A 9,842-nucleotide genomic window follows, 5' to 3' on the forward strand; every position below is an offset into this window, starting at 1 on the left:
TAGCTACTCTTTTTCGTGACTGTTCTTTTTCTTTTTCTTTTACATTACTGATTGCGACATCAGTCAAGTAGCCTCTCCCTATAAAGTAAACTTCTTAGTTAAGAGATAAATTTATCTAAACAGAATCTGCTATTGATTAGAAAAATTTGAATTTGCGCCACAGCATTTTCATGAAACTTTCCATCAGTGCCTAAAGCAAAGAGATCTATAAAAACTTGAACAGAAAATTTAAACTTTCCCATATGGAAGCAGAAAACTAATTTTCAGTTAAAAATATAATTGTGTATTCTGAATAGAAGCTGGTTGCTTTGGAAAGTTGTGTAAAACCGGAATTGTTCGAATTGTGAAAGGTCAGATATTGAAAATGGTTAAGCCCGCTGAAGTGACTGTTCCTATCTGATTTCACTTTACTTTTCACACTCTCTTGTCACTGAAGTACAGACTTCACATTTGAGCAGACACCATTGAATGGGGTGGGTGAAGACCAAACATTCTTATAAAATTCTTTACTTATTTATTTATATTTAAACATACTTATTGCTTATCTAGCCAATCAGTCTAGAATTCTTTTAAAATATTTAATATAGGGTTTTTCTAGAGAATGCTGCTTAGTCTTCCTTGTCAGCTTTAGCGAATAGAATGCCAATATTTCAGCCTTTCTGTAAAGGTTTAAAGTGTATTTATGCTAGAATACTCTTATTTTTACCCAGTGTGTACTATTTTTATAATGAAATGGACTACTGAAATATAAATTTATGTTTTGGGCTGAGCATGGTGACTTACCCCTGTAATCCCAGCACTTTGGGAAGCCGAGGCGGGTGGATCTCAAGGTCAGGAGTTTGAGACCAGCCCGGCTAATCTGGCGAAACCCCAGCTCTACTAAAAATACAAAAAGTTAGCCGGGTGTGGTAGTGCATGCTTGTAATCCCAGCTACTTGGGAGGCTGAGGCAGGAGAATTGCTTAAACCCAGGAGGCAGAGCTTGCAGTGAGCCAAGATGGTGTCACTGCACTTCAGCCTGGGCAACAGAGCAAGACCCTGTCTCAAAAGGTAAATAAATACATAAATTCATTACATAAATTTGTTTTGTTGCAAGGCATCCTAGATAGTGCACAAACATGAAGTCTTCAGGAAAAAGGAAGAATCTAAACTAAAACTTTCTTCTGTTTTTAATGGTATATATGCTAAGCCATATTTAGTCTACTAGATATATATTCTCAATGAGTGGGTGAGGAAGGAGAAAGAGTCTAAATTAAGGACATGAGGCTTTTACCTCTTTATCTCAAGGGTTTAACATGCATATTTAAATAAACATAAGAATAATAGTGAAATATCCTTTCCTCATGGCAGAAACAAAAAAAAAAATTTAATAAAAATAATAATAATGAAACAGTGGGGCCGGGCGGGGTGACTCAAGCATGTAATCCCAGCACTTTGGGAGGCTGCGGTGGGTGGATCACAAGGTCAAGAGATCGAGACCATCCTGGCCAACATGGTGAAACCCCATCTCTACTAAAAATACAAAAATTGGCTGGGCATGGTGGTACACGCCTGTAATCCCAGCTACTTGGGAGGCTGAGGCAGAAGAATTGCTTGAACCCGGGAGGCAGAGGTTGCAGTGAGCCGAGATCATGCCACTGCACTCCAGCCTGGGGCCTGGCAACAGAGCAAGACTCTGTCTCAAAAAAAAAAAAATGAAACAGTGGGTTATAGGACTAGAGGCAATGTGGCCTAATGGTGAAAAGTAATCATGCCTGGGGTTTGTATCTCTCTTCACTGGAAGACAGCTATGTTATGTAAACTGGGATGTTATTTGAGTCTTCCAAGCCTGTTTTCTGTCTATAAAGAGGAGATAATAGTTGTACCTCTGTCTCTGAGTTCTTAGAAATTAAAGATGTAGCATATACAAGTTGCCTAGCGGGGAGCGTGGTACACGGGAGAAGATCAGTAAGGGTTGGCTATTGCTGTTATTATTGTTCCTATTCTTACTCGAAAACATGAACAGAGGAAGTTCTCATTGAAACCAGAGGCTTCAAAGGCGCATGCAGAGCTTGGCAGGTGGGGAGTTTTGGGCATCTGTTGGGTGCTAGACAGTACTTCCATAGGGCAGTTGACCTAGTTTCCAGAGGAGCCCGAGGGTGTTCACCTGGAGAAGTCATCTACAAGTAAGAATTTACTTTAAGTCTTATGTTTTACCTTTTGAAAATTTTGCAGTAGACTCCATAATGTATGCTCATAAGCATTAACACAGAACAATGTTCCCCCTTTGCATTGCATCCCAAGTCCTTGTATAACTTCTGCTCCTGGGGAGCTGAAACCTACTTATTCTGTGGCTTTTGGCACTCTCTCATTTATGCCAGATGGAGGAACACAGGTGAAGATGAGAAAGGAGTCACATGCACAGGACTACAGGCAGGAGTTTAAGTTGGGCCTGGGGGTGACTCTATGAATAAGAGATTGAATGAAATATTCCAATATTACCTACAATAGTAAGCATTATATTGTTAATTACTTTTAAGTGCCAGACACTCACCTGGGTTAGGTACTCTATAAGCATTTTTTCATTAAATTTTTATAACATCTTTGAGAACAAGCTATTATCTGCATTCGCGGAGAATTTGCTTTGGAAAGCTGAAGGTCCAGAGGCAATGAGACCATTCAATATCCTGTTAATTGGTCCAGTGTTGACATGATGACCATTTGGTCCAAGAGGTAGCAATACAAAAGTGAAAAAGCACACACTTTAATTTTGTCATTCAATAAACACTGGACGTGGGCTGCATACCACATGCTGGTGAATAAGATGTTCTCCCTGCTTAAGAGTTAGACTGGAAGTCTGGCTGGCAATTTCAGGGCTATGTGACGAGTGTTGTGGTGGCAGTAAGCGCAGTGTCTGGGAGCCCCGAGGAGGAAAAACCAGTTCAGCTTTGGGTATCCAGAGTACTTTTCATAGACATGGAGAGAGATTTTGAAGAACTAAATTAAATTTTTTTTTTTTTTTTTTTTGTAGAGACATAGTCTCACTATCTTGCCCAGGCTGGTCTCAAACTCCAGGGCTCAAGCCATCATCCCACATCAGCCTCCCAAAGTACTGAGATTACAGGCATGGGTTACCATCCCTGACCAATAATTGAATTTTTAACCCTGAATGGATATGAAACATGGAGGCATACTATTGTGGCTAAAAGCCAAGACTCTGGAGTCAGACTACACAGAACCGATCCCTGGCCCTGCTACTTACTGGCAATGTGATCTTGGTCAAGTTACTTAACTTTTGCCTCAGGGTTTCCTCATCTGAAAATGGAGATTAAAAAAGTATCTATTTTATAGAGTTGTTCTGGAGACTGAAATGAGTTAATATATGAATTTTGAAACAATGCCAAGTTCATAATAAATTATATGCGATTATTTGCTTCTTGCTATGGGAAATTGCAAGAGAGGGCAGTTGTGAGCGCAAATATGCTAGACATTGTAGGAACAGGTGCTACAATCACATTGATAAATTAACTGATATTTTTGAGGTTTATCTCACTGTCATGGACCGCCCACTCTCGCTGCCAGTGTCTAGGGTGGGTCAGCAATTTGAAACTTGTCCGGCCTGACAAACATGGTGAAAACCCATCTCTACTAAAAATACGAAAATTAGCCAGACATAGTGGCGCACACCTGTAATCCCAGCTATTCAGGAGGCTGAAGCAGGAGACTTGCTTGAACCTGCCAGGCAGAGGTTGCAGTGAGCCAAGATTGCGCCACTGCACTCCAGCCTGGGCAACAGACTGTGACTCCGTCTCAACAACAACAACAACAAAAACAACAACGAAAACTTGTTAAGGGCTGGCTGGGTAAAGGAAATGAATTAGACAGCTAGGCACTGTAAGAAACTGAGGTGAATGGGGACCTTTGAAAAGGGGGCTGCAAATCAGTTCCAACCAAGTATTGCCTCACGGAATATTGGTCCAGTGATGCCAGATTCTCTGATATTTCAGGAGAAGTTGCAAAACTATATATTTATGTAAAATGTCCCAATTTTAAAAACTTTAAAAGCTATAAAAAAAAAGTCATCTGTGGCTCAATCAAGACTTTTAAATCCTCCTCCAGGTTCTCCATTGCCTCCAGGGATAGATAACAGCTTTTTCTTTTAAGTTTTCCACCAAAAAGACAGCAGAAAGAAAGAAATTGTTAGGCTCTTGGGAACCAATTTCAAACAGGCTGTGCTTTTCTCAAGTCTAGGTCCCAAGTGGTGCAAAATGGGCAGCTTTGCTGTGTAGCGAAGCCTGGATGGGGGTTTCCCTTAGGCCTGAAAGCCTGTGGGGAGGGGCAGGGAGGGGGTCGGGAGTTGAACAGCATTTATCACATTTCAAGTGTCATGGAACCATTCAGATCGACTACACATGTAAATGATTATTTTTAGTATCATTCAGATTCCTATTGTTTTATACCCAGATATATTCTACAACGTAAAAGAACCAAATTTAGCTAAAAAGCAGTGACAGTTATCACTACTGCCAAATGTAACATTAAAAAAAATTTTTTTTTTTTGAGACAGGGTCTTGCTCTATTGCCCAGGCTGGAGTGCAGTGGCAAGATTTCAGCTCACCGCAACCTCTGCCTCCTGGGTTGAAGCGATTCTCCTGCATCAGCCTCCCGAGGAGCTGGGACTACAGGTGCGTGCCACCACGCCCAGCTAAAAATGTAACATTTGAGACTGTATTTTTAATCAACATTCTTGGGCGGTTGGGTGGTTTATCCCTGTAATTCCAGCACTTTGGGAGGCCCAGGCAGGGCCATCACTTGAGGCCAGGAGTTAGAAACCAGCCTGGGTAACATGACAATATCCTGTCTCTACAAAACAAAGAAACAGAATGAATCGGGTAGTGTGTGCCTGTAGTCCTAGCTACTTGGAAGTCTGAGGAAAGAAGATTGCTTGAACCCAGGAGTTCAAGGCTGCAGTAAGCTTTGATCACGCCACTGCACTCAGCCTGGGTGACAAAGTGAGAGCCTGTCTCAAAAAATAAAATAAACAATGTTCGTTCAACAACTATTTTATGAGCATCCAGTACATGCTGCTCTGTTTATGCTCTTATCAACCTGCCTTGTGATGATCAGTGTGAATATGTTGGGGTATATGTTCAGTGAAGGCAAAGGGGCTCAGATGGGTTTTAGGGGTACACTAGTCCTAATGAACTCCATGGCTTTATCAAATGAGCTAATCACCAAAGCCTCACTTGGAAAATGAAACACCATAATTAACCATAATGTTATTACTATAAGACAGGGTAGGCTGAGTGCAGTGGCTCACGCCTGTAATCCCAGCACTTTGGGAGGCGAAGGCAGGTGGATCACCTGAGGTCAGGAGTCCAGGACCAGCCTGGCCAACATGGTGAAACCTGTATCTACTAAAAATACGAAAAAATTAGCCGGGTTTGGTGGTGTGAGCTAGTCCTAGCTACTCAGGAGACTGAGGCATGAGAATTGCTTAAGCCCGGGAGGCGGAGGTTGTAGTGAGCAAAGATCGCACCTTTGCACTCTAGTCTGGGCTAAAAACGAAACTCCGTCTCAAAAAAAAAAAAAGAAAGACAGGATCTTGTTCTGTCGCTCAGGCTGAAGGGCAGTGGCATGATCATAGCTCACTGCCAGCCTCAAGCTCCTCAGTTCCTGCTATACTCTCTCCTTAGCCTTTGGAGTAGCTGGGACCATAGGTGTGTGCCACCACAAAAAGCTAATTTTTTTTGTTTGTTTCCTTTGTTTTTAAATTTTAAAAAATGCTTGAATTGTTAGAGAATTTTGTTTTTTAATTTTTAGTACAGGTGAGATCTTGCTATGTTGCCCAGGCTGGTCTTGAACTGCTGGCTTCATGTGATCCTCCTGTCTCAGCCTCTCAAAGTGCAGGATTATAGGCATGAGCCATTATGCAGGACCTTTATTTTTCTTTTCTTTTTTTTTTTNTTTTTTTTTTTTTTTTTTTTTTGAGGCAGAGTTTTTCTCGTTGTCTAGGCTAGAGTGCAATGGTGCAATCTCGGCTCACTGCAACCTTCCCCTCCCAGGTTCAAGTGATTCTCCCATCTCAGCCTCTCGAGTAGCTGGGATTACAGGCATGCAACACCACGCCTGGCTAATTTTTGTGTTTTTAGTAGAGACGAGGTTTCTCCATGTTGGTCAGGCTGGTCTTGAACTCCCTACCTTAGGTGATTCGTCTGCCTTAGTCTCCCAAAGTGCTGGGATTACAGGTGTGAGCCACTGCACCCAGCCTCTTTTTCAAATATAGAATAAAATGAACTACTTAGAGGTTATATTTTCCCTGAGCTAAAAGGAAATCAGCAATCAAAGCAGGCTGAGAATTTAATACTATTCCTTCAATTTCTCATTATTTCATTGAGCCCTTAAACTCCATCAACTGGAATTTACTGAAAAAATCAGATTAAATAACAACATTTACTAATCAGTACACTAGCATTTATCCTACCCAAATTTACATCTTAATAAGTTTTTTTGAGGATACATCACATTTTACTTTTTTCAACCATAACAAATTCAGCCTGCTGTCTATCCACTGGCTTGTGTACCAGCTCAGGAATTTAATTTATATTCTAAGTTAACAAAGTGCAACAGCAGATGTTAGACTGTGTGCTACTCATGGACCAAAACCATCTACATCCAGTTGGCCACATCCAATTTGAGGATGCATGATTTATTTCTATTGAAAATAAGTTGTACCATTCAGGGCAAACACACAAAGGAACAAAGGAAAAGAAATAACCTGACTGCCACTGTATCAACATGTATCATAGCACGACCTTTCTTCTTATTTTTCAATTAGTTCTTACCTATATGCAGTCTTTTCAAGCCTTTTATATCTTGAGACTCAAACTGCATAATCTTCTGTTTCATGATATAATTGAGTGGAAATCCTTTTTTCCAGTAATGGAGAGCTTTAGAGCACTACAACAAAATGCAAATGCCTTTAATATCATGCAATGTGCTGTTTCCCCAGGGTGTATTAAGACCTTTAATAGGAAAATTACACTCAAAAAGTTAATCTTTCAATTTTTATTTTACCCAACATTATTCACGGTGAGTATATTCAGTTTATGCTACACATGAAAGTTCTCAACATGAATGCAGATCATGTAGACTGCTTATTGTATGGATTAAAAGAGCTCATACATGTAAAGGATTTAAAACAATATCTGGAACATAATGAATTGTCAAATCTTTATAATAATCATCATCAAGCTGGAACGGTGGCTCACGCCTATAATCCCAACACTTTGGGAGGCCGAGGCGGGTGGATCATCTGAACCCAGGAGCTTAAGTCCAGCCTGGTCAACATGGTGAAACACCGTCTCTACTAAAAATACAAAAATTAGTTGGGTGTGGTGGTGCATACCTGTAATCCCAGCTACTCAGGAGGCTGAGGCAGAATTACTTGAACCCAAGAGGTGGAGGTTGCAGTGAGCTGAGATTGCACCACTGCATGCCACTGCACTTCAGCCTGGGTGACAGGAATGAAACCTTGTCTCAAAAAAAATATTAATAATAATCAGCATAAACTTTCTTCTTGATCTTTGCCTCTGGTTCTTTAGGCTATGTAATTCCTACCTTGCATTTTGTATCTGGACCTCCAAAAATAATATTCTGGCTTACTTCACATGGCATGCCTGTTTCAAAACACCTCATGTGCCCCATAAATATATACACCTGCTATGTACCCAGAAGAATTTTTACAAAAAATAATAAAAACATTAAAAAATAAACCAAATAGGCCGGGCGCGGTGGCTAACACCTGTAATCCCAACATTTTGGAAGGCTGAGGCAGGCGGCTCACTTGAGGTCTAGAATTCAAGACCAGCCTGAGCAACATGTAGAAACCCCATTTCTACTAAAAATAGAAAATTAGCCAGGCATGGTGGTGTATACCTGTAGTTTCAGCTACTCAGGAGGCTGAGGCAGGAGAATTGCTTGAACCCGGGAGGTGGAGGTTGTGGTGAGCCAAGATCGTGCCACTGCACTCCAGCCTGGGCAACAAGAGCAAAACTCTGTCTCCAACAACAACAACAACAAACAAATAAACGAAATAAAGAATAATATCAGGGTGTGCTTAAAAGGAAAAAAAAGAACAATATTTGAATGTTAAAAAAACAAAGATAATACTCAGGATAGGAAGGTTCTTCTAAATATAAAGTTTTGTGTAAGTTAGGGTTCTCCAAAGAAAAAGAACTAATAAAGAGATAAACATAGATGCAGATATGGACATAGACAGATATACATTTATTATAAGGAATTGATTCACTCAATTATGGAGACTGACAAGACTCAAGATCTATAGTCGGCAAGCTGCAGAGCTAGGAGAGCTGATGATGGAGTTCCAGTCTGAATGCCGCCAGACTCAAAACCCAGAAAGAGCCTGTTTTCTTTTTATGTAGAGATAGGGTTTCACCATGTTGTCCAGGCTGGTCTCGAACTCCTGGGCTCAAGTGATCCGCCTGCCTAGGCCTCCCAAATTGCTGGGATTGTGGGTGTGAGCCACTTTACCTGGCCCCAGTTCAGCTCTGAAGTCAGACAGGCAGGAGGAAATTCCCTCTGACTTTGCAAGCACTTCAGCCTTTTTTTGTACTTTTCAGGCTTTCAGCTGATTGGATGAGGCCCACCCATGAGGCTGGAGAGGATAATATACCTTATTCAGTCAGAGACACCTTCATGCACACACCCAGAATAATGTTTGATCAAACGTCTGGCACCCTGTGGCCCAGCTCAGTGACACATAAAATTAATCATCATGTATCCCATTTTGACTAGTTTCTCCTCCCTTAGTCAGGTGTACCTCACAGATTCTTCCAGAATGGGACTCAATCAATCAGCATATTTTTACTGTGCCTAAGGCAGAGTTGCTTGTAAAGTATTTTTGGAGATGTTCTTTGTTCTGAAGGAGCTAATAACATAGTTAAAAAGACTAAACAAAATCTGAATTAAAAATATATTAAAAAGGAATAAACAAAAGCTATAGCAAGGGCCGGGGAGGTTAAGTACACGGAGATAAACGAATGTTGTAGACAAAGTGATTCTGTGGAGGAAATGGCTAGCACATATTGGAGCAGGGTGAGCAGAGCTCAAGGAAGAAACGGGTCTCAGAGTAAAGGATATGGATGATTTTGTTAAGCATAGGGAAGAATTATATTTTCAATATTAATTTGTGCATTTCTAGGTGTTCCATTTCCTCTTCCTGCAGCTACAGTGAAGCAGAAACAAAGCCTCATAGAAAACAGTGTCCTATCTGTGCTCCTTAATAAAATAAAATTAAATTAACAAAAAGAAGAAGAAAACACCATCCTAAGTGGGAACCTTTAGGGTTCACGGAGCAGAGTTTACCTCACTGTTTAATTAAAACTGGGTCTGGAGGAGGGAGAGGAAAGGGCTGATGAGACACTGGGACTACTGAGGGAAGCGCCAGAGAGGGGTGGAGAGCAAAAGAGGGATGCAGCAGCCCCAGAACCAGGGAGCCGAGCAGAAGCAGATTTGGCATAGGTTGTTGTCTAAAAAGGACCTACCAAGAGCAACTCTCTGACAATCTTTGAATAATGGCTCATTCTTTCCCCCACCTATTCAGTGCCTGTGATTGCTCGCCACGTTTGGGTGCTAAACTCCTGCAAGTCCATAGTCTACCTCACCTCCATTAGAGTAAGTGGGTCACGAACATCTTATGAGGAGGAGTGATATCCTGCAGGAACCTTTGATCAAAGTAAGACCCAGCACAACCAATTGGAAATTCCCTTTTGAGGGAGGACATTGGTGGCCACACTGTCCCTGTGTATATACAGAAAGAACTAGAATCAAATATATTTAGAA

This window comes from Cebus imitator, unplaced genomic scaffold (genome assembly GCF_001604975.1).
Source record: "Cebus imitator isolate Cc_AM_T3 unplaced genomic scaffold, Cebus_imitator-1.0 Scaffold798, whole genome shotgun sequence".
Lineage (NCBI taxonomy): Eukaryota > Metazoa > Chordata > Mammalia > Primates > Cebidae > Cebus > Cebus imitator.